General features: G+C 46.4%; 1 protein-coding gene across 4 annotated transcripts in view; it reads right to left on the minus strand.

Annotated features, from left to right (window-relative positions):
* The window catches only part of LOC135221977 (UMP-CMP kinase-like), a 77,365-nt gene that overhangs the window by 22,336 nt on the left and 29,244 nt on the right, over positions 1-25,785 (minus strand). The gene's annotated exons all lie outside the window — the stretch shown is intronic.

A 25,785-nucleotide genomic window follows, 5' to 3' on the forward strand; every position in this document is an offset into this window, starting at 1 on the left:
CTTCAGCCCCTAACCAACTCTTTTCATTCCTTTTACTGTATCTACATTCATATTCTTCCATCTTGCTATCCACCCTCTCCTAACAATTATTTCATAGTGCAACTATTGGGTTTGCCTCCTATGACACCTTTCAAACCTACCTACTCTCAATTTCCTTTTAAATGCTGAATGACCTTAAAGGTCCAAGTGCTTGGCCTTTGGCCTAAGCTCTATTCCATATGAATCAGTAAACATTAACTACCTTAGAAGTTACAGAAGCCTCTTACGAGTCTTCTGCATTGAAGGAATGAACTAAAGCTTTATTAGGGAGCATATGATGCAAGCAAGTTGTGATTTAAATGCCCTTTCAATCATCTTCCTCAAACCAAAAGTTTGGTTCAAGGAACCATTAAAACCATCTAGTGCAAAGTGAATGATCTTGACTTCATATTTTCCCCTGTTAGTTACTTGAAAGTGATCTAATGTTTTCGGTATGAAAACACTGGTGCCTAAAAAAAAAACCATAATTTAGTTATGAAAATAAAACTTAATAAATCTTTTGTACTTGAAAACATTTCCAGGCAGTCCACGGTTATTGGCAATCCAGTTTTATGGCGCTTGTCTATTGCCATAAAATTGGCGATTTATGGCACCATAACAGGCCAAGTTCTGGTTATTGGCGCCATAAGGCACCAATAATAGAGTTATGGTGCCATAACATACCTATAACCGGGGTCTGCCTGTACATGAATACTGCAGATCTTCAAATATAAAAATAAAACAAGATTTTTAAAATAAAATTAAGTTTGCTATATACTTACCAAGTAATTACATAGCTAATAATTTCCCACTCAGCAGCAAAAAATCTAAATTTCATGAGAAGCCTTCCAAAGCTCAGAGTAGGCACAAGGTGCCGCCAACTAATGGCAATACGTACTGGTAACGACTTGGCTGACCACCTCATTGTTTTATGCCTAATGTCCATCAGAGGGAAGAAGGGTGGATTCTGATCATGTAATTAATTGGTATGTACATATATATAAAATATAAAAATGTCATTTTTATCAAAGTAACTTACCAAGTAATTACACAGCTGATTCCATATTGAAGGAGGTGGGATTATGGATACATTCTACTCCAAAACAGTAAGAGATGTAATGAATTTGAAATAGAAAAGTTGGCACATTGAAAAAAACAATGCTGTCACTTCCCATTAGTTAAGAGCCACTGCAGGTGGATACTACATGTGGTTGGTGCTCATCTTAACTGGGAGTGGTGTGGCTGTAAAGCCAAAGGTTGCCTCTTACTTAGTAGATACTTTGCAAATAGGGTAGTACTCTGCTGGCTAACAACACTGAAATAAAATGACAAATTTTACTGCTCTTTTAGCCACACACGGCATTCCGTGCAGGGATTCTTTATTGTACAAAAGTTAGAATGACACCTACTACAAGTGATGTGAGGTCAGTCGCTGAAGAAGCCAAAAAATGAGAACATGGGAAAACCTGGGGTACCCGGGCACACACGTTGTCGAGGCAGAGAAAGAGCAGAAGAAGCCATAATAAGAGACACACACACACAGAAACACAATTGAAAATGTGCAATGAACCGGGTAAAGGTTGAGAGAAGTTAACCACAACTCTCGGCCAGGCGGTTAAGAAAAAGACTGAACACTGTGGCATGGGTGCCTGGTTCTATTAAGACCGAAGGTTTGTTCGCGTATGAACAAACTACAAACCATCCACCAAGGGTGGTGAATGCTTCAGGTACATAGTACCCCCTGGCTCCCATAAAATCTGTACTACTTTACTATTAGGTGAAAAAATAGGAAAGTCCTCTGCTTCCTCCAACAATGCAAAGCCAATTACTAAACCAGGGTATTTAATTCTGGACAAAATGTTGCTGGCACCAATCTGGAAGGTTCCAAGCAAGCTGGTGGAAGCTTGCAGACATTGGAAACTCTACACCTGGTGCCAGAGATAGATGGATGCCAGGAGAGCAAGGAGCTCAGAGCACTTGGCGCTCCTTTGGGTACTGGGAGCTGTAAAGATGAAGTTAGACTGTAGCTGGTGCCAGGAGAGTTGGAAGCTCTGGGCATTGATAACTCAATAGCTGGCGCCAGATGAGTCAATGCCAGGAGAATCAGACGCCCAGTGAGCAAGAAGCTCAGAGTGCTGGGAGCTGAAAACCTGACATTAGATGAGCTGGGTGTCAAGCGAGCTAGATGAGATGCTCGGGTGATGGGAGCTCAACATTAGGAGCCAGACTGCAGCTGGCATCAGGCGAGCTGGAACCCAGGAGAGCAGGAGGCTCTGGGCGCTCGGAACTCTATGGTCAGTGCCAGGCAGTAGCTGGCGCTAGGCGAACTGGACGCCAGGAGAGTTGTTAGCTCGAGGCTCTGGAAGCTGTAAAACTAGTACATGATTGTAGCTGGTGCTACTAGAACTCAAGTTTCACTTTAGAAGCTGAGACGAGATGGTTCTACTTCAGTGGATAGATGCCGAACAGAAGCAAGGCACATGTAGGACTTTGAAAGTTAAAGGGGCCAGGGAAGCTCTGAAGTCCTTAACTTTCACGGCAAAGAAGGTAAAATGTTCTTCAGGATCTGAGAGTTCCTTCAGGGGGGTGAATAGGCTCAAGGTCAGCCTGCCCCAAGAGTCCACATATCCTGTCAGATCAGGGCAGAAAATTCACCTATTTGCAGTATTTTTCTATGAGAAATATCCACAAATTCCTGTTTTTTTTTTCAATTTCATCATAAAAATGATATTGTAATGATACAATTAAGTTTGTTCATACTTACCTGGCAGATATATATATAGCTGTATTTTCCGACGTCCGACAGAATTTAAAACTTACGACACACGTAGTGGGAGTCAGGTGGTTAGTACCCATTCCTGCCGCTGGGAGGCGGGTATCAGGAACCATTCCCATTTTCTATTCATAATTTTTATTTCCATTGTCTCCTGGGGGGAGGTGGGTGGGTACTTGATTATATATATCTGCCAGGTAAGTATGAACAAACTTAATTGTATCATTACAATATCATTTTGTTCATGAAACTTACCTGTCAGATATATATTTAGCTGAATCCCACCTTTGGTGGTGGGAGAAGACAGAATAGAAGATTTAGGAAACACATATATGCAGATAATTGATATCTTGGTTCCTTACCTGTTAGCATAGCTGGCTGGCTTCGTGATTACTGCCACATAAGTCTGCTTGTGCTACTAGATTGCCGCGAGGTAGAGACCTATATAGCTCGTGCACTCCAGATGATCTAAAAGTCACAGGGGCGAGACCACGACGTGACCTAGACCATGAACCATACAGATGAGGGCAACAGATGGTACACAACCACCTGGCCTAGCCTACCAAAGGTATCCCACTTAAACTAAGCTAATGGAAGGGAGATCCGCCCCAGGCGGTCACCCCACAACCATAAAACACAAGTTAAAAAACTCACCTAACCACTAAAGGATAGGATGAGTGTTACCTCCTGCCCCCAAAACAGTGTCTGCAGCAACGTATGGTCCGAGCGAGAAGCAATTTTCGTATGTCGCTTTCACCTCCCGCAGGTAGTGTGAAGCGAACACCGAATTGCTCCGCCAAAATGTGGCATTCAAAAGTTTCTTTTGAGTGCCATATTTTTGTGAAAAGCTACCGAGGTAGCAATAGCCCTCACCTCGTGGGCTTTCACTTTTAGAAGCTTCATATCACTATCACTGCACTTATCATGAGCTTCTTTAATCGTACTTCTTAGGAAGAACGCCAGTGCGTTCTTCGACATCGGAAGATCCGGTTTTTTCACCGAGCATCACAAGTTGTCAGAAGAGCCTCTGCAGGCTTTAGTTCTCTGCAAATAGAATTTGAGAGCCCTGACAGGACACAGGACCCTCTCACGTTCATTTCCCACTATTTCTGACAACCCTTTGATTTCAAACGTCCTCGGCCAAGGGTTGGAAGGATTCTCGTTCTTTGCTAAGAACGTAGGACTTAAAGAACAAACCGCATTATGGTCCGAGAACCCAATGTGCTTACTGATAACCTGGATTTCGCTAACCCTCTTCGCCGTCGCCAGAGCGGTTAGGAAAATGGTCTTCTTCATCAGATTCCTAAGTGAAGCTGAATGAAGCGGTTCGAACTGACCTGACATCAGGAACTTAAGTACCACATCTAAATTCCACGAGGGTACTTTAGGTTGAATGACCTTCGTAGTCTCGAAAGATCTAATGAGATCATGAAGGTCTCTATTATTTGTCAAGTCGAGTCCTCTGTGCCTGAAGACTACAGAAAGCACGCTCCTGTAGCCTTTTATTGTGGGAACACAGCTAACTTCATTTCCTCTCTCATGGTAAAGTAAGGAAATCAGCTATCTGGCTCACAGAGGTTGTGGTGGAGGAAATGCCCTTCTTTCTGCACCAGCTTCGAAGACAGCCCACTTCGATTGGTACAAAGCGATTGAGGAGGGCCTCCTTGCGGTGGCAATCGCCTTAGCCACAGGTCTTGAACAACCTCTCGCTCTGGCCAACTTCTTGATAGTCTGAACGCAGTCAGACTAGAGCGGGGAGGTTTTTGTGGTACCTCTCCAAAGTGGGGCTGTCTGAGTAGATCGTTTCCTTAAGGGCAGGAGTACCTCGGAAAGTCTACCAAGAAAGGACATCCAATCCTCGGTTGAACCAAGTCAAGCCGCTGGCCAGAAGGGGGCGATGAGGGTCATCCTCGCTCCCTCTGATGCCGCGAACTTCCTCATTACCTCCCCGAGGATCTTGAACAGGGGAAAGGCGTAAAGGTCCAGACCCAACCAACTCAAAAGTAGGGCGTCTACTGCCACTGCTCCCGGGTCCAGAACTGGAGAGCAATACAGCAGAAGTCTTTTCGTCCGGGAAGTTGCGAAAACGTCCACATGAGGACAACCCCACAGGTTCCACAACGACTGGCAAACCTCCTGGTGAAGGGTCCACTCCGTCGGCAGAAGCTGTCCTCGCCGACTGAGAAGGTCCGCTCGAACGTTCTCTGCTCTGACACGAATCTGTCAGGATAGTTGATGTCTTGCGACTTCGCCATAACAGGAGTTCCTTCGCGATGGCAAACAGAAGGAGAGTGGGTTCCCCCCTGATTCCTGAGGTATGCCAGGGCTGTGGTGTTGTCCGAGTTGATCTGTATGACTTTGTTGGAGATTTCTTCCTGGAAGAACCTTAGCGCCAGGTAAATCGCTGATAGTTCTTTGAGATTGATGTGCCAGGACACCTGTTCCCCTCTCCAGGTGCCTGACACTTCTCTCCCTCCTGGTGTTGCTCCCCAACCCGTGGACGACGCGTCGGAAAACAACACTAGGTCGGGGTTCCGAAGCTTGAGAGAAAGCCCTTCTGCAAGCTTCCGCGGATCTGACCACCAACTTAGGTGTTCTTTCACCTCTTCCGTCAACCACAAGATCGCTTCCAGATCTTGTTTGCGCTTCCAATTGTTGGATAGGAAGAATTGAAGTGGTCTGAGTGCAACCTTCCCAGAGAAACAAACTTCTCCAGTGAGGAAATGGTCCCCAGCAGGACTCATCCATTCCCTCACCGAGCATGTTTCCTTCCCCAGAAAGGTTGACACTTTGTCTAGGCTATTGAAGTTGTCGCCCCTGGGACGGAAAAGCCCAAAAAGCCACCGAGTCCATCTGAATACCCAGATAGACTAAAGATTGAGAAGGAGTCAGATGCGACTTTTCGAGGTTTACCAGAAGCCCCAGGGACTTCGCTAACGACAAGGTCGTGTGCAGGTCCTCCAGACACCGGTCTTGCGATGAGGCTCGAATAAGCCAGTCGTCGAGGTAGAGAGAGATCCTTATCTTCGCAAGATGGAGCCACTCGCCACGTTCTTCATAAGAATGGTGAAAAACCCTCGCGCTGTGCTCAGACTGAAGCAGAGTGCCCCTGAACTGGAATACTTTCCTCTTCAGGACAAACCGCAGTATTTCCTTGATTGGGGATTGGATTGGGGGACGTGAAAAATAGCGTCCTGGAGGTCTAGTGAGACCATCCAATCCCCCGGTCTTAAAGCTGCCAGCACAGATTGAGGAGTCTCCATCTTGAATTTCTGCTTGGTGACAAAGAGATTTAGGCTGCTGACATCGAGGACGGGTCGCCACCCCCCCGACTGCTTCAGCACTAGGAACAGACGGTTGTAAAAACCTGGAGAATCCAGGTCGAAGACCTGTTCCACAGCTTGCTTCTCGATCATTTGATCTAGCAGATCGAAAAAGCACTTTCTGTTTTTCTCCTCGATACGAAGGAGACAAATCCCTTGGTGTCGAAGACAGCGGGGGCGACTTCATGAACGGAATTCTGTATCCCTTCCTCACGATATCTAGCGACAAGCGTCTGCATCTCTCTTCCCAGGCTTTCGCGAAAAGTAGAAGTCTGGCTCCTACCGGCGGCTGAAGGACTTCCATATCACTTCCTACTCTTTGAAGGAGCGGGGGTTTTGCCTCTGGAAGTGCCTCTTCCTCGAGAGGCTGGTTTCGAGGAAGATCCAACTCGAAAGGGCTTTGATTTCTTGGTAGAAGAAACCCCAGAAATGAAGTACCTGCTGGTCTCCTCGAAGACTGAGCCAGAAGATCTTGTGTTGCTTTTCTCCTGAAGACTCGAGGTTATGTCCTTAACCTAGCCTGGGGGCAAGAGATGGTCTGAAAACGGAGCGAAGAGCAAATCCGCCTTTTATTTGCCGCTGGAGAGACAGATTTTATCTTGTAAAAGTTACAGAAGAGTGCTCTTTTCTTGAGAAGTCCCGTGCTGAAATGAGTAGTCAACTCCTCAGAACCATCCCTGACGGCCTTGTCCATGCAAGACAATACACTAGACAGCTCCCCCAGACTAATGGAATCAGAACTCCTGGACCTGGCATCCAAAACTCCCAGGACACCAGTCGAGAAAGTTTAAAGACCTCTAGAGTCCTGAAGAGGCCTTTTAGATGGAAGTCCAAACTCGCTATGAGTCCAAGAGGACTTTCCGATGATGACAGGATGGGCTCTTCTGGAGGCATCCACAATGCTCCCAAAATCACCCTGAGCAGAGCTGGAAGTTTAACGCCGACGTTCTCTCCCGTTCTCGTACCACATGCCCGCTTTCCCCGCAGAGTCTTGAAGGCGGCAAAGCGAAAGAGGTCTTGCCTGAAGCTTTCCTCTTCTCCATCCAATCGTGGATTTTGCGGAACGCTTGCTTCGTGGAAAGCGACTTCTTCATCTTGACAAATCCCGATGCCTTCGACGCTTTGAATGAAGAAAATTGAGAAGGAGGAGTACGAGGGGCTTCAGGTTGAAAAGTTTCTCCAAACTCCGACTGGAGAAGGACACGTCAAAACCTTGTAGTCCGATGAGACAGGAGCCAACTGCTGCTCTTCATCTGCTTCGACGAAAGCGTCACTAACTCCCTCTTCAGAAACTGGAGAAGTTGGAGGGAGAACTGAAAAACTCGAGCCGAACGGTGAGTAGACGAAGCAATCGCCTCTTGCGCTGAAGTATCGTTAATAAGAAAAGTACGACGAACAGGTAGGGTTCCCTCTTCCACCTGTGCTTGCGTTGGTGAGGAACTGGCGTCCACAGGCGCGCGCTTGGCGTCCGAAGCCACACGTCTGGCGCCGACTGGTGCGCGCTCAGCCATCTAACTAGTCGCACGCCTGGCGTCCACTGGCGCGTGCTGAAGCGTCCCACTAGCGCGCGCTTTTCGGTGCGGTCCACTGGCGCGCGTTTGTCATCAAAAGTAGGTGGGCGCGGCTTGGTGTCCATGCAAGCACGCTCAAACTTGCAAAGAATAAGCGCGCTGAAAACGGCGTCCACAGCTCGCTTGCCGAAAATCATCCACTTTCGTTAATAAGAGCGGGTTCAAAGCCGCTTCCCCGAGAGCGATAAACGAATTTTCTCGCACCTCCTCTAGAGAGCCGCTGGGGGAGCAGAAACGAACCTCTCAAAGGGAGACTCAAACGGAAGAGAGAAGGACAAAAACAACGAGCGAGGAGAAGGAGAGGGCGAGGAACGTTCCTCGACTTCTTCACAGGAACGCCTATCAATCCTTCCTACGACGTGCGGCGGAACGGTCTCTCTCTGGAAGCAAGAACCTCCTGAAGTTGCTGCTGGCAGCGACTGAAGCCCGAATCTTCCTTGTTGGTGAAAGCCTCCTGCTTTGGGGAGGGACTGGATCCTGTGAGCCAGGAGTGAGTGGCGAGGGGACCGCTCCCTCCTCCTCCCCAGGAACGCCTCTTCCTAACTTCTGGAAGTGACTGTAATCGCTCGCAAACGAGTTTACCCCGAATCCACGCCCGTGAAGGCAATCCCTTACCCGCCTTTTCTGCGCTGGCGGCGCGGCTAAACGCACTATCCGGAGAAGAGCCGAAAGTTCTTGGAGAACTTGGAACGTTGAAGCCGGTCACAAACCACTACCAACAGTTCCCTTTTTCAACGGACGAGAAGCAGCATTGCGAACTCCAACCTTTTAATGTGGGGATGAAGCCTACCGAATGACCGCAAAAAAAACTTCCATTGGAAAGGAAAACGTGGCACGCGCACGCTCCTTGGCAGTCTGGGGATTTTCATCAAAAGAAACTGCCACGAAGGGCACGCCAGATTCGGTTGGGGGTTGTTTCCTCGTGAACCATCCTTCGGCTTTCGACCATGCTTCTTCCCCTTCCCCCGGGTCCTGGGAGTCAAGGCAGAGGTCCCGGCCTAGAGGCAAAATAAGGCCGATCTGGTGCTCCCTCCACTACACAAGGGTTATCACTTGCAACTTCTGCACTTGACTTTTGGCTCCTCCAAGAAGCCTACACTTTCGATTCCTAAAGTTACGAATTTTTTCCGGACTTTCCCAAAATTAAGACAAAGTAAGATTACCTTCTTACAGGACAATACGCTTCAAGGGTTCCCGAAGGCCAAGGCAACCTACAGGTTAGGAGAATTAACAGAACAGGAGGGTTAACAGGGAGCAAACATTAATTTTGCTTCTTGCATACCCAGAAACCCTCCTCCTAGGGAAGACCTCCTTAAAACCTATCCCGCCTTAAAGTTTCCTAAGATAGGTTTCATAAACCCGCCTTCCACTCTAATCTTGTTAAACCTTCTTTCACACTCCTTGCAAGGCGGCTTTTCATACGCACTATTCATGCTCCCTTGCAACCGTTTAACATACAGTATGGGGGTCTACTGAAAGCTTTCAGTAGCCCTACCCGATCTACATTCAGACTTAAGAGGCAAAAATCGTAGCGCTAAGCTTGTAACTAGACCCTGACATTTTTATCCAAAGAGAAATCCAAAGCCCAAAATCAAATTCGATCCAACTAACTAAACGTTGGTGCTTGTAAACAGAATGTTCACAACAACAGGGCGAACAGAAAAATTATGAATCTAAAATGGTGAAAATGGGCAATATTCCTGATACCCGCCTCCCAGCGGCGGGAATAGGGTTACTAACCACCTGACTCCCACTACGTGTGTCGTAAGTTTTTAAATTCTGTCGGACGTCGGAAAACCTAAGCTATAGTATAATAGTCTTGACAGGTAAGTTTCAATGAACAAATTCACTTTTTGTGATTAACAAACTATTGAAAAATAAACCAGGTATCAAAAATTTTCTGTGTGGGGTTTCTTTGAGTTTGTAACTAAACAAAATAGGCCCAGTTTTAAAGAGTTTTTAATAGGAATTTTCCCCCCCCAATAATTCTTCCGGATTTTAGCTATTCATAAGGGGGGGGGGGGGGGGTGGGGGGGGGGGGGGGGTTGGGGGGTGGGGTGGGGGGGGGGGGGGGTCTGGTATCAACAAACTAGTTGGAACTGGGCCTTGCCATATTATCTCTTTGCTTTGTGGAACACTACCAAAGTCCGGGTGCTAGGATCAAGAAGTACTACAGAATCAAGTGGAAAAAATTCTCAGTTCTCTGACATAGAAAGAAATAAAGTTCTTCTTCTTTGGAGAAACATCCTACAAACAAACTTTTGCCAGGTTCCCTAAGGGAGGAGTTTTCCAACCATTAAAAAAACAAGGCTTTAAAAAAATTCTATGTCTGGGAAAGGGGATGAAGGGACTTCCTTCCAACAACTATGCTTGGAACTTCATAAATATAGATACAGTTTTAAATCAGGGTGACTTTAGAAAGGGAAAAAACAGCAGGGAAAAAAAGTTTATTTGGTTGTTTTCCAAGATAAACAGACACTCTAGGAAAGCACTGATGTTCAAGTTTGGACACTGAAGAGGAGCATGGATTCTCGTGAAGACCTGGAGAAATGTGAAAAGGACAAAGCACCAATCTTCCAACAAAACATGTTATTGTTATAATACAATTAAGTTTGTTCATACTTACCTGGCAGATATATATATAGCTGTATTTTCTGAAGTCCGACAGAATTTAAAAATTCGCGGCACACGCAGTGGGGGCGGCCAGGTGGTAGTACCCATTCCCGCCGCTGGAGGCGGATATCAGGAACTATTCCCATTTTCTATTCATATTTTATCAGTGCCCACTGTCTCCTGAGGGGAGGTGTGGGCATTTAATTATATATATCTGCCAGGTAAGTATGAACAAACTTAATTGTATTATAACAATAACATTTTTGTTCATGAAACTTTACCTGACAGTATATATATAGCTGAATCCCACCTTCGGATGGTGGGAAGAGACAGAATAGGATTTTTGGGAAACTAAATTAAGTAGATGATATACATCTTGGTTCCTGACCTGTTAGCATAGCCGACTTCGTGATTACTGCCCCAAAGTCACAAAGTCTGCTCTGCGTTACTAGAGTTGCCAGCGAGGTAGAGACCTGTAATGCTGGTGCGCTCTAGATGATCTGTCAACGGGGGTCGTGACCACAATGTGACTAGACCATATGACCATACTTTTGAGGGCACCGAAGCTAAAACCACCACCTGACCTAACCTATCAAAGTTTAGTTCCATAACTTCTAGGCTAAAGAAAAGGAACGCGCCTCAAGCGACCAACCCTTCAAAGTTAAAAAAAAAAGCACACCTATTCCCTTTTCTATATAGGATAGGATTCGTTGTTGCTTCTTGCACCCAATAATATATCTACGGATATGTATGGTCCTAGCGACTTACGGATCTGAAATGTCGTCTTCACATCCCGCCGGGATGTGAAGCGAACACAGAGTTGCTTCGCTAAAGCGTGGCACTCAGGATGTTACTGAGTGTCATGCTCTGTTGAAATGCTTCCGAGGCCGCGCCTCCTACCTCTGGAGCATTCATATTAAGAAAAAAAATCTCAAATCTTTTATGCAAAAACATAATGAATGAGACCTCTTTAAAAGAACTCTTGGCTATAATGCCTGGGGGTGTTCTTGACATGAACCAGTCTGTCTTTTTACGGAACACCGGCAGATTGTCGGGAGTGTGAAGCGAACCCAGAGTTGCTTCGCAAAAGCTGGCATCAGGGGGATGTTACTGAGTGTCTGCTCTGTTGATGCTTCGAGGCCGCGCCCTCACCTCTTGACATTGATATTAAGAAAAAAATCTCAAATCTTTATGCAACATAATGAATCCTTGAGCCTCTTAGAACTCCTTGGCTATCATGCCAGGGTGTTCTTGGACATGAACTAGTCTGGTCTTTTTACGGAACACCGCAGATTGTCTGTTGACCTTGACTTTCTATAGTTTATCAAGATAAAACTTGAGAGACCCTACAGGGCACAGGACTCTCTAATGCCCTTGCCCAACTAATTTGTGCCATACCCATTGGTCTCCAAGCCTTCAGGGTCAATGGTCAGACAGTTTTCGTTCTTATCAAGAACGGAAGGCTTAGCGGACAGACCGCATTATGTCCTTTAAAGCCAAAACCTCTGATGATGGCTAAAACCTCACTAACCCTCCTTGCCGTGGCTAGAGCGGTTAGAATATTAGCCTTTCTGGTCACGTGTATTAAGTTCGCAGAAAGGATAGGTTCGAAAATGCTTTTGGCATCAGAAAAAAAACTCAGACTACGTCTAAGTTCCATGCCGGAACCTTTGATCCAGAGAATACAAGATCTCCACAGACCTCAAGATCGTGAAGCTTTGTTGTTTGACAGAACCGAAATCTCTGAGCCTAGAGGCCGTCAACAACATATTTGCATATTCTACAACAGTTAGGATTCTTCTATCTTATCTCATACTTCATACGGAAAGATAGAACCATAACGAAATTCACAGAGGTCGAGGGTGGAGGAACAGTCATTTCCCTTCACTATCTCCAGAAACGGCCCCCTCCGATTGAAAACTGAAAATAGGCAGCACTGCTTTGCCTTGGCCAAGAGACTGCCATTAATCTGAAGATCTTATCGCTTCTCGATAGTCTGAACGCTTTCAGACTCAGAGAGGGAGAGATATTAGATACTTCACTAAGTGACGATGTTTGATTACACCGATTCTCTCGGGAAGGGTCTTTGGACAATTCTCTGAATTACCTGACCTCTGTGAATCCAACCTCTTAGAGGCCAACATGTGGCGACTAAAGCTAATCCTCTAGGATCATGAATAAGGGAACAACTTAAGAGGAAGCTCCTTCGTCTTCAAATATTACGAAAAACTTAACGAAAGGACTCCCTCAGTCTCTCCTCACTTTCGACATACTTCTAAGTGAGGATTACTCAGACGTCAGTAGTTGTTGCCTTCGATCGAGAAGACCCCCACGGACGTGCACTAGATTAACGAACCTATTGAGGATCGTTACGTTCCGTGCCAAAGCCCATAACCAATTCTCTCTTCTCGAGCTATGAGAGAGCTGAGAAATTATCCGAGATGATTTGGGCCACTCGATCCAACCTCACCCTTCGAGGAACTGGAAAGCCGACTAATTTGGCTTCCAATTCTTTCAGACAATGTGCCAGAACATCTGTTCTCTGTTTCGGATGTCTGGCACCCTCTCGCTATCACCTGAGGTGATCCTCAAGCCGTTGAGAGAAAATTAGAATTACAAGATCTTTTGATGTTATTCCAATTTCTTCGTGAGGAAAATTTGTAGAGGTCTGAATTGCTGTTTATTCAGGGAAAAACAAGCTTCTCCAGCGAGAAATGGTCCCCAGCAAACTCATCCATTCCCCTCACTCAGCCTGCTTCCTTCCCTAAATAAGGCTGCGCTTGCATAAGCAGGAGAGCATTATTATAGTGCTATGCCGCGGTAGATTCGTACAGAATGTTACCGTGCGGTAAACCCGCACCTAACAAGTATAAGAGATATCTTGTTGAAAATTTTCTAAGTAAACGGCAGGTATGATCATTCAAGATTACTAGAAATTTCCTCACCCGAGGCTAAAATCCATGATTGTAGGGCAAAGAGACGGTTTATTAAGCCATTCCCCGCAAGGGAGAGAGACGTAACCAACCGCGCATGACACCGAGCTAGCCGGTACTGCGTAGATCACAGTAACAGCAGCCTTGATCATCGTCTCGCACTATATGCCTGAGTTGCCAGCTACTCCTTTTACGAAGGGATAGGTTTGAAATTATCGCCAGCCAAGGAAACTCTCAAGCAGGCATAATTAAACGAAACAAAATTCGCTAAATACAGAAGCTGAGTTGATGTTGCAGTTCAATTAGAATACTTCTCGTCTAAGTCGCAATCCGTAGAATAACTAGGATATGCGCCTACCCCTCGGACAATTCAACTGCTTAGTAGAATCATGTCGCGAGGTTAATATACGTAGTATATTTATAGTATTTTTATAGTATTCTGAACAACGATCTCCATCCTAAATTCTTTCCTTAAAGAAAACAAAATAAGGATTGGAGATCGACCACCTTCGATCTCTATCAAAAAGAGTGAAGGAGAAGTCTTCCTCGAAGGAAAGCTTCAATGGAGAACAGAATACTATCTGCCTGAGTTGCCAGCTACTCCCTTTACGAAGGAATAGGTATGATATTATCGAGCAAAAGGACACTCTCAAGAGGCCTATTTAAACGAAACAGAATTCGCTAAATACAGAAGCTGAGTTGGTGTTGTCGTAACAATACCTGAAGAGTTGTTCTTACTCCGAAAACTCTTGGAAGGTTGAAGGGAGTGTCAAATAAATACATTAGAACAACAGTTCTTTCGGCTTCTATCCGCAGAGGTAAATACGATATGCGTATATGACTCGACCCATGCGTTAGCAAAATGACGCAAAGATAAACTACGTAAGGTATTGTAGTAATTTGAACATCGAATTCTCTACTACATCTTTCCTGGACGAGGAAGAGAGAAAGAAAGGAAAACGACTGTCCACGTTCGGTCTGAAAATGAATGAGAGCTCTTCCGAAATTTGTTACTTATCCGCTTAAGTGATAAAAATGTTATGAAGATCTTTGTCAATGAGACTAACCCATTTACATGACAGAAAGTAATCCAGGAATTCGAGCATATAGTTTTCCCGATTCCCGCAGAAATCGAGGAAGGGGCAGGATTCCTGATTAGAGACTGGGCTTACGACAGGAAGGACCTTAATGTTCCCCTTCGGCAGCGCAATCCCGAAAGCAGACGAGGCGTTTTTATGACACCGAAATCTGCTTACAGTTTTTCCTGGAATTCATCAAGTGATGGATTCTATTGAACGCTCCCTTCGTAGAAAAAAAAGCGAAGTAGACATCTTGACGAGACCAAACTCCTTCCTCTACTTCGACGACGCCCTCTTGAAGAGCGTTTCTTGCAGGAATCCTGCCGAACGTCTTGATGCGTAGGACGCCTATCGTTCTGAAGAACGTCCTGGCAAGTGCTCTACCGAGCGTCATGACGTGTAGGATGACCGAGCGCCTCAAAAGCGTCCTCGCGAGACGTCCTCGCTAGCGTCCTGGCGAGCGCCTGCGTCCTGGCGAGCGTCCTCGCTAGCGTCCGGGCTACGTCCTCGCTAGCGGTCCTGGCGAGCGTGCTCGGCTAGCGTCCTGGCGAGCGTCCTCGCTAGCGTCCTGGCGGAGAGCGCCCTCGCTAGCGTCCATGGCGAGCGTCCTCGCTAGCGTCCTGGCGAGCGTCCTCGCTAGCGTCCTGCGAGCGTCCTCGCCTAGCGTCTGGCCGAGCCTTCCACCGAAGCGTCCTGGCGAATGTCCACAAAAAGCGTCCTGCGATGCCGTCCTCAAAAGCGTGCTGGAAAGCGTCCTGCTGAGCGTCCTCAAAAGCTTCCTGCCGAGCGTCCTCAAAAGCGTCCTGGAAAGCGTTCCAGCTACGAGAGTGTCTGAGCAGAGAACACCAAGTCTTCTGAACGACGTTTCAGAGAGGAACTCGTTGAGCGCCTTGATGCATGCAAGGCCCGCCAAGAGGCGTCCTGGCGAGCGACCTTGCCAACATCTTCAATGTTTATGACGAACCGCGTTTTGCGTATGACATTGAATATTTTTAAGGGACGTCCTCATGCGAGTCTCCATGGAGAGCCGCACGCTGCTCCTGAAGAGTGTGAACACTAAAGGAAGACGTATGGCTTTCGTCTTCCGCAAGGTGCTTGCCGAGCGTCCTGGAGAATGTCTCTACTTATAGGACGTCGAGCACCTCCAAAAGCTTCCTCACGTCTAAATTGCCCTTCTTATGCCGACCAGAGACATAAGTTGTTTGACTGTGCAAAGCAGCTTGCCGCCGTCAAACTTATCAGCTTGCTTTATCGAAGTAAAGCGAACGTTACATAACGTATACGAGCGCAATGAGGAGAGGAGACGAATACTGAGTTGCTCCTCCAAAAGGTGAGAATCAAGAATGTCCTTGATTACCAAATTCTTTTGAATGCTAGCGAGGTTGAAAAAACAGCTCTAACTTCATGACGTTTCACTCGCAGGAGGCTCAAATCACTCTTCTGCAGATGAATGAACCTCCTTAATAATGTTATAAGTGATATATACATGAGCGTTCACTCGCAGGAGGCTCAAATCACTCTTCTGGCAAGATGAATGAGCCTCCTTAATAATGTATACATGATGTATACATGAGCGGTCACTCGCAGGGAGGCTCAAATCACTCTTCTGGCAAGATGAATGAGCCTCCTTAATAATGTATAAATGATATACATGAGCGTTCTCGCAGGGAGGCTCAAATCACTCTTCGGCAAGATGAATGAGCCTCCTTAAATGTCCTTGAGGAAAAGAGCCAGTGCATTCTTCTAAAAGGGAAAATGTGGTCTCTTACTCTCTCATCCTCTCGTGACGAGAGAGAGGACGTGAAGCGTCCTCTTCTCTAAAGCTTCTTTATGGGGGCGCGAGTCCTTCCGAGAACTCCAACCCCCTGTGTGGGGAGGACGCCTCGGAGGACGAGAAGCAATCTTTCAAGATTCGCGCACGTGCACGATCTTTAGCAGCCTGGGAAGAGTCAACAGGTTCTGCCGAAGGGACGCCAGATCGGTGGGGCCCCCGCCCCCGTTAACCCTCTTGCGGCTTTCGACATTGCCCTCTACCTGAGTCCTGGGAGTCCGACAGAGGTCCAGGCTAGAGGGCATTATGGGGCCGATCTGACGCCCCCCCTCCACAACACAGGGGCACTACACTTCACAACACTGGTTGGAGAGCGAGCACTTTAGTCTAAGATTACTTGATGTATCCTTTAGCAGGACACTTATTCTAGGCTCGTAAGCCATACCACAGGGGTTAGGCAAAATAAAATCTACAGTAGGTTAGAAGGTTCATTATTCTAACTTCTGTTTACTGTGGAGGAAAACTCCTGATTCTAACACGCTCTAAAATGCGTAATTGAATCTCCTTCTTCCGTAATCAGTCACACATTACACCTAATTTACCTTATGCAAAGAAAACATGTAAAACGTCATATATACTAAGCGAGTGTCTACCGAAAGTTACGGTAGCCTCACCTTACCATGCAGACAACAAAGTCTGAAACTAGGCTAACTAGCTTCAGACATCAAATGCAATGAAAAAATTTACGATAGCGTATGCCTAGCCACAAATCCAAGTTAATAATCGAAAGAATAATTAGGATACTTAAGTGGCTAATGAAGTTTCAAAATCCTAGGCGGAGGTCTGTAAACAGTTTGTTTACCGACCGGCGACAGAAAAAATATGAATAGAAAAATGGGAATAGTTCCTGATATCCGCCTCCCAGCGGCGGGAATGGGTACTACCACCTGGCCGCCCACTGCGTGTGCCGCGAATTTTTAAATTCTGTCGGACTTCAGAAAATACCAGCTATATATATATCTGTCAGTAAGTTTCATGAACAAACTGTCTCATAAGACGGGTCTGACTCCATTCTGGGCACTGCTTGGCGCTTGGTATCAGGGGCCTAGAACTAGACAAAGTTGAGCCCTGTAGAACAGGTGCCCAACGTCTGAGAAACGGCACCAAATGCCAAAGAATTGGAGCCAAGCACCCGAGAATCAGGACCCAGTTGAAGCAGGAGACTAGAACTAGAAGATGATAGACGAGAAGTAGAACTCTGACATGGAGGCAAATTCCCCTGGAGACAGAGAGGAAGGAAGACGAGAGGTGCTTACCTTGGAAAGACAGAGAGGAAGACTAGAGGTGCCTGCCTACCTTGCTTCCTTCCCAACTAAAGCCAAACTCCTACTCCTGGAGATACTAAGTTGGAAGTGTGTTGCCAGACAAATGACAGCTGGCGCCGAACTGACAGGTGTACATTCTGAGACACGACTGGGTTCTCGGACACTACAAAAATAAAGAATATCCAAAGATCAGGCATTATAAGAAAGTTCCATAGTCGCCTCTTGACATCACAAAAAGTTACAAAAACCATGAATGCAAAACCATCAAGACTTTTTCAGTAGCAGTGCCAAAACCTGGGAAAAGCTACAGGTTCGACAGAGGGTGCAACTACCAGGGGCAACCTCCTTGGATTCCGTTCAACTGTCAGTATGGGTCATACTTTATGTGGCAAGTATATTCATTCCTCTTCGTGTATGATCTTTTTACTGAAGTGTCTCCAGAGAAAGAAGACAGACAGAAGCACAGAAAAACAAAATTACAAATGGTTTTATACTTACGTACAAGTTTTTACATTATCACACTGTATGTCTTAAAAAATTAACAAAGGTTCTTGGTTACATCTTTTATTCACTTATCATTGTAAGACCCTTGTGAACACTTGAGGGGCTGTCGTCAGCCCGAAGCACAAGACTTGAACTTGAAGACCTTGTCCCCAAGAGAGAAGCGAAGCAACTTCCTGGACGTCAGATGAACAGGGATTTGGAAGTATGCATCCCTTAAGTCTATCGACAGCATGAAGTCGCTTTACCTCATGGCTGCCAACACCGAGCGCGGGGTCTCCATCTTGAACCGTGTCTTCCTGATGAAGTGATTCAAGGTGGATAAGTCGATCACAGGCCTCCATCCTCCCGACACCTTGGGCACCAAGACGTGACTGTAAAACCCAGGGGACGGACGCACCACTTCCTCTATCGCATCGTTGTCCAGCATTTCCTGCACTTCCTCCCCAAGAGCCAAGAACTTCAGAGAATCTAGAGAATATGCCTTCCTGAGCTGCGGCTTGTCTGACAGAGGAGGAGAGAAATCAAATGGCAGTAGGTATCCCACCCGAAGGACATCTACCACCCACTTCTCTGCCCCATAACTCTGCCACTTGGCCCAATGGCCCGCAGGCACCCCCCACCCGTGGCGCAGGAGGAGAGGCTCCTAACCTACCGACGGCCCCCTTTACTTCTGGCCCTTGGGCCCCTTCTTGGCTTTAAGGAACAAGAGCAAAAGGGGCGTTGATCTTCTGACTTAGGCCGAGTCGAACGGGAAGGCCCTGCCGAACTCGAAGTCCTCGACGGCCTACCAGGCGACGATCTCCTTGACTGCTGCTGGACAGGGGGAGGAGGAGCTGGATGTCTCCAAGGACGAGACTCCGACTTAGACACGGCCTGGTGCACCATTTTGTCTTTGGTGTCAGCCCGGTGCCTGTCTATCGCATTCTCAGCTCTGTCTGAGGAAACAAATATTGGGACTCCAACAGATCTCCGTTCCTCAAAGCCAGCAAGGACTCTGTGTCGAGCGATCTCTCCATCCTAGACAAAGCTGCGTCTCTTCTAATCAGCCCATAAATTAGCACTGAGGTGAGCCAAATATGAAAATGCCTTACCCCTGGACTGCGCAACACTAGAGGCCGCCGTAGATTCCAATGCTGAGGCATCTTGCGGAGACAAGGACAGAGCCACCAACCTCACCTGCTCCAAAGTCAATCCCAGCTTCAGGCGAATGATGTCTGGGTTACGATGGCGTGACAACAAAAAAGCAGACCTCGTAGCATAGTACTTCCTATGTCTCATGAGAGGCAGGGGTAGTAGCTTGGTTGAGCCCCTAGAGCAAAACGAACCGTCCCGGTCCGAAACAGAGGCGTTATCCTTCTGCAAGACCAACTGAACATGCCCCGACGAGGGAAGCTGAAGAAATGATTTGGGGTCCTGAGTAGCTCCCACTAAGGCTTCAAAGCAAGAAGGAATGTAAGACGACCGAGCCTGAGTCCTACTTTCCAAATTGTTAAGCCCATGAATGAGATCAACAACTTCCGAAAAGGAAGACAAAAACTCTTGCGTGTTTCCCTCCTCCTGCTCCGGCAACGGAGACCGACGACGGGAAGGATATGCAGGCTCCTCTAAGGCACCTTCCCCACTAAAATTAACAGAAGGGTTAGAAGCCAAACAGCCCGAAACCCCAACTAAACTATCTGAGCTGGGTCCATGCGTCGGCTTCCGAGACAACCCACTATAACACTAGGAACATCACTTACCCCAACAGATGACTCATTAACATGTCCGTGAATGGTCACAGGCGTGGTAGACGTACGAACGTGAGATGGGGGGGAATCCCGAACACTTGAGATCAAAGGAGAATCCCCCAGAGTCGAACTCTTGGAAGCACCAGTGAGAGAGGCAGGCAAACACTCCTGCTGCACCAACTCCGTGCTCACTACTTTCGACCTCTTGACAGGCGCCTTGAGATCCTTACAGTGACGAATAGGCCTTGGAGAAGAAGGAGCACTTACATCATGTGCACAGGCAGGGGAGGTTGCAACATGCTCCATATGTGCATGGACGGGGGAGGTTGTAACACGCTGGCGATGCGCACGGATAGGGGGGGTGTAACACGCCTGCGATTCGATACAGAGGACGAAGCAGCCACTGCAGATTGCACTAATACTCTCCGAAACACCAACATTCTCGAGAACACGTTCGCATTGTTCCTCCCTCGTAGGTAAAGGAAGAGCAAAGTCCTTAGCCTTCCAACGCTCGATATGCCGATGTGGTGTAGAGGGGGAAGAGGGAGAGGAAGACAGCACTGGTTTCTTATGAGATCTCTTTGCAGGAGGCAGGGACGAAGCAACACGTTTCCTTCCAGTCCTCCCAATCGACAAGGCAGCCAACTTATCATCCAAAACAGAGTCCAACCTCTTAAGCACTGCCTGGCATATAACCTCAGACTGATCTACAAGAGAAGGCTCCGATGACATGGAAGGGAGATGTAGCGAACTGGGCAGCAGAGACGATGTCATCAACAGGGCTGGCACCACGGCTTCCCTCCGACTCGAAGAAGCGGCAACAGTCACTGGTGGAGCAATACAAGATGGCTGACCTCGGCTACCACGAAGACGAGGCCGGGAGGAGGGGGATGGCCTGGCCAGCCTGAGGAGGGGGGTAGCGAGCCTCCATAATGTGTGCTAGCAACCCCTTCAAGGAAAGGGACCCCCTATCCCGAGTGTCTTCCAAATTGCTGCCATCTTGGACACCTCCGACTCTGGAATAAATGAGAATGATGAAAAAGCCTTCCCCTTCCTGGGAATCAAATTAACTCCCGAAGAAGAAGGGACGACATTACAAAATCAGCCTGGTGGCCTCCCGATACTTCCAGCAATGAATCAATGGAAGAAAAGGAAGGAGACACAGGAACAACACTACTATGGGGGGGTGAATACTCCAGGAGACAAAGCATCAGGAAGAGGTGAAAAACCTTCCCAAGAAGGAAGAGTCGAAACCCTCCGATGCTTTCTCTTGCTATAAAACGACTTCCACTGCTCTTTAGGCCATGCCCGGCATTCCGTGCAAGGATTCGTCATAGTACAAAAATAAGAACGGCACCTACTACATATGATGTGGGGATCAGTTGCTGCCGAAGCCAAGAAACGAGAACACGCAAAACCTGGAATTCTGGGGCACACACGTTGACGAGGCCGAGAGGGAGCAGAAGCCATAATATCAGCCAAACACACACACACACTAAACACAAGCGAAACGGGCAATGAACCGGGTAAAGGCCGAGAGGTCTACAACTCTCGCCCAAGTGGTCAAAGAAAAGACTGACGCAGTGGCGTAGGTGAGTGGTCCTTGACCACTTTTCACCCGATCTACACATGGGTTGCCAGATATCACAAGATTCCTTGCTTTCATCTGTTTTTTAACCGGATCCACCTGGGTGCTAGAAATGATCCTTTTGTTAAGACCGAAGGTTTGTTCGTGTATGAACAGTAATACATATAATCAAATAAAATCATTATAATAACTGTGATGTTGGTATACAGTAACAAAATATTTAGTGAAAAGCATCATAAAAATTCACATAACACATTGCAGCAGGCATGTATTACCTGTACTCCTACACATTTTTTAAACTGATCAAGCTCAGAAATACACTTATAAAAATTGTAGGAACATCATTTGATAACACTGACAGAGGACATCGGCCCCCACCTCTCACTAAACTTCAGAGGTTCATTGGAAAAAAAAAAAAAAAAAATTTTTATTTTGATCCTGTTTATCCACCATGATAAGCATTCCAAGGCAAATAAATAAAAGATCTTTTGCCTGAAGAGATATTATCACTGCTTGATGTAGAGACTGATGATGACTACAAGATTCATAGCAGCAGCTCAGAAGTCTCTAGCATAGACTGATTATGATTTATCTGATACTGAAGGAAACCCATTGCCAAGTGACTTGACAGTAACCGATAAGAAGAGTTTTCCCTTTACTTTTCATTCACCAAAAGATGTGAAATTTATTGTGTAGGATAAGAGAAAGTAAGTGGAGTTAATTCTAGAAGTTTTTTGATGAGGAGGTCATGGAGCGCATTGTAACAGTAACAAACTGATTAGCCAACCAGTTTTTAGATGAACAGTATATAGAAAGTTTGCCTAATAACACATGCACTAAAATGGTATAACACAAATGAAAATGAAATTAAAATGATATTGTTATTTTACAATAAAGTTTTGTACATACTTACCTGGCAGACATATACTTAGCTTACGTCTCTGACGTCACGACAGAATTCAAAACTTGCGGCAAATGTGACAGGTAGGTCAGGTGATCTACCTTTTACCCGCCGCTGGGTGGCGGGTGTAAGAACCAAAGTACCTTTCTTGCCAGATTTTTTCTCTTACACCTGTCTCCTGAGGGGAGGCTGGGCGGGCCATCAATCGTATATGTCTGCCAGGTAAGTATGTACAAAACTTTATTGTAAAATAACAATATCATTTTTTTTATACAAGAACTTTTCCTGTTTCATACATATACTTAGCTGATTGAAACCCACCCTTGGTGGAGGGTAAGAGACAGAAAATAACAAAGAAAAGGTAAAACAACACCTGTTGTAGGATAAAAATAACCTTGGTTCTTACCTGTTTAGGCTGAAGACTTCATAGGTACTGTCTATTAGTCTGCATAGCCATAAGAGCTACAGCGAGAGCGTGACCTACAGCTGAAAAGACTCTTTGGGTCTACTAACAGGACTTTATATCCGCTTACTTAGTAGAATCCAAGTCGGATCATGTCAATGGGGGTTTGCCCTCTTCTATGACAGAACCCTGTCCACTACCAACGCAGGGAGCTTCAAACCAAATCCGATCACCTAACCAAATGGAATTTTATTCTAAAATTAATATTAATAATACATACCTGTATAATTTATCTAGCCCTAAATCCCCAAAAACCGCACCAAAATTTACCACATTGGCACCCTGTTACCTCCTATTCTGTCCGCCAGTTGGCAACACTGTCGTTGAACAGAATACGAAAACCTTCCCCATCAAATCAGTGTGATAGGCAGATCGTGGGGTAGGGGTAGGCTGGGTGGGGACTAGATAAATTATACAGGTAAGTATTATTAATATTAATTTTAGAATAAAAATTCCATATTATACTTACCTTAATATAATAATTTACTAGCCCGATTAACACATTGAAAAGGAGGAGGGAATCTGAATACAATTTACCCTTCGGACAGAATAGGAGCAAACAAAGAAATATATATCATAGGCAGTCAAAAACTCAACCCAAGGTCAAAGATACTAACAACTCAAAGTCTCCTACCATAATGCCCACCAACTGCGGTAGCACAGGACAAGGAGTAAGTGCATAGTCAGTCCGTCTTTGTACTAAAGTCAGGTGACCGACCAGGTGACCAGTCAGACGAATTGCGGACAGCAAGGCTGCACCCTGAAGACTATCAAGCACTATTCTTTCCCTAAAGGATGAGTGTGGGGACTGGTCTGTCGATTCAAAGCTAAGCAAACCTTGTGTGTATCAACGCAACCCGAAGTCGCCAGCAACGGAATCGGCTCATGAGCAACTCCTAACTCGAGCTTTTCTGGTGCCAAGAGAAAGGAGCGCGGAGCAAAAAGGCGATTCAGTCCCGAAGGACGAATGCCTGACAGTCCAACCTGGTCTCATGTTACACGATCATCGGGGGGTGTTTATCAACGCAACGACTTCGTCAACAAGAAACTCAGGGCTACTAATGTCGCCTGATCTCCACGAGTGTCTGACTCTGAGAAAGACAGGTGCAGACAAAAAGTTTAGATGGTGAGCGAGGTCACCAGATGACAAGCAGACGATCCATCGACTAATTCCCTGTCCAGGACAGTGGAAGAAGCAGGAGTCGTCAGGACAAGCGAACCAGTGGCTAGTCCTAGGTCAGCATCGACTCTGGGAGAAGCGTAGTCGCCAGTGCCGACAACCCAGTGGCTGGAACCATTTCACACTGAAAATGGAAGCAGCATGAGTTGCCAAGCAGTCAGTCCTTGTCATCAAAAACACCTAAATACCAAAAAAAAAAAAAAAAAAAAAAAAAACTGCCTAATTCCCATTATAACTACGTCAAAAACTGCCATGGGTTATAATACAAAAACAAATATATACAACAAAAAAATTAATGAATAATATACAGGTAGCAACCAAACGTAAAACAGGAAGGACTACCTAATTCTCCTGTCTGACGACCTGTCCTGCCATCACCAACGGCCCAAAGAACGAAGGTCGCCTAGAACTAGGAGCAAAAATATCCCTCAAGTAAAAAGAGGCAAAAAACAGAATTAGAACGCCAAGTCGCCGCCTCAAGCCACCGTTGGCGACTGAGACATTCTTCATAAAAGCTATGATGTAGCAACTGCTCTAATACTGTGTGCTTCTCGGCGTCTGGTCTTCCCCAGCAGCCGAACCACCAGTTTTAACGATCAGATCTCTGAGAAAAAGGATACACCATTCTTTGAAATAGGTCTCTTGACATTTCGGGGTGAAACAAACACAGATGACGGGGACGACCCTGAATGTCCTTCGTGCGACGTAAATAAACATGAGAGCGCCCTACAGGGCAAAGAACTAATTCCTCATTTTAAATTACAACAAAGTCGACCAGCGACTTCAGTACGAAAGGACCTGGGAATGGGATTATCAGGACGATTCAGTCTTTGCGACAAATTCAGGGAAGGTATGACAAAATCATGTCTTGTCCAGATCTGGCAACCAGAAAAGAGTGTGCTTGCAGTTCACCCACCCTCTTGGCTGTAGCCAGTGAGACAAGGAAGAGTGTCTTAGAAGAGAGGTCCCTAAATTTGGCAGAATTCAGAGGCTCAAACGGAGGGACCTTAAGGCTTGAAGGACTGTTAACGTCCCATGTCGGAGGCGAACACTGCGGCCTGGGTCGAGATAGGGAAAAAAAGATCGAAGTAAATCTCTAATGACATAAGATGAAGAGATCTCAGGAAGCCTGCCTTAAAAACATAGGAAAGCATAGACCTATAACCCTTAATGCACGAAGGTGACAGGGCCCTGTCATGATGTAAAATGAACTAAAAACTCCGCTACTTTCGGTAAGGAAGGTCTAGAAAATTGAATGTCCTTGAGACTTACACCAACGCCTGTAAACCGACCATTTAGCCTGATAATTTACTCGGTTGATTGCCGCCTGGCAAGAGCCAACTGTCGCGCCACTCTGGAGGAGAACCCTTCGTGCTTGGGAGAACCTCTGACAGTCTCCAGGCATGAAGATGAAGCATGTGGAGCCTCTGATGGAAACTGATGAAAATGGGGTTGTTTGAGAAGATCTGGTCTCTCTGGCAGGCGGAATGGGGGGTCCACCAGTGCTTCCAGAAGGTCGGGAAACCACTCCTTCTGTGGCCAGAAGGGGCGATCAAGGTGAGATCCAGACGCTTGGTTGCCCTCACTTTGTTGAGGACTGACTCACCAGAGAGAACGGAGGAAAAGCATAGGCTTGAAGTACCCTCCCAGTCCTGCAAAAGAGAGTCTGTCCCGGCACTCTGAGGAGTTCTGGTAAGGGGCGAAGAATATCTGGCACCGAAAATTCAGTGGGGTGGCAAACAGATCGACTGTGACAGGCCATTTCTTCCTGAGGCTGTCGAAAAGACTTCCTGGCAAAGTGTCCACTCCGACCTTGAACTTCGTTCGGTCTCGACAAGGCGTCTGCTAAGACGTTGTGATGGCCCAGGATAAACTGAGGGACAACGTAATCCCCCATGTCTTCTGCCCAACACAGGATTGATCGGGCTTCTTGAGTGAGAAGATCCGACTGTGTGCCGCCTTGGTTTCTCAAGTACGAGACTGCTGTGGTGTTGTCGACAAAGATCGCGACAACCG

The sequence above is a fragment of the Macrobrachium nipponense genome, chromosome 3 (genome assembly GCF_015104395.2).
Source record: "Macrobrachium nipponense isolate FS-2020 chromosome 3, ASM1510439v2, whole genome shotgun sequence".
NCBI classification, from domain to species: Eukaryota; Metazoa; Arthropoda; class Malacostraca; order Decapoda; family Palaemonidae; genus Macrobrachium; species Macrobrachium nipponense.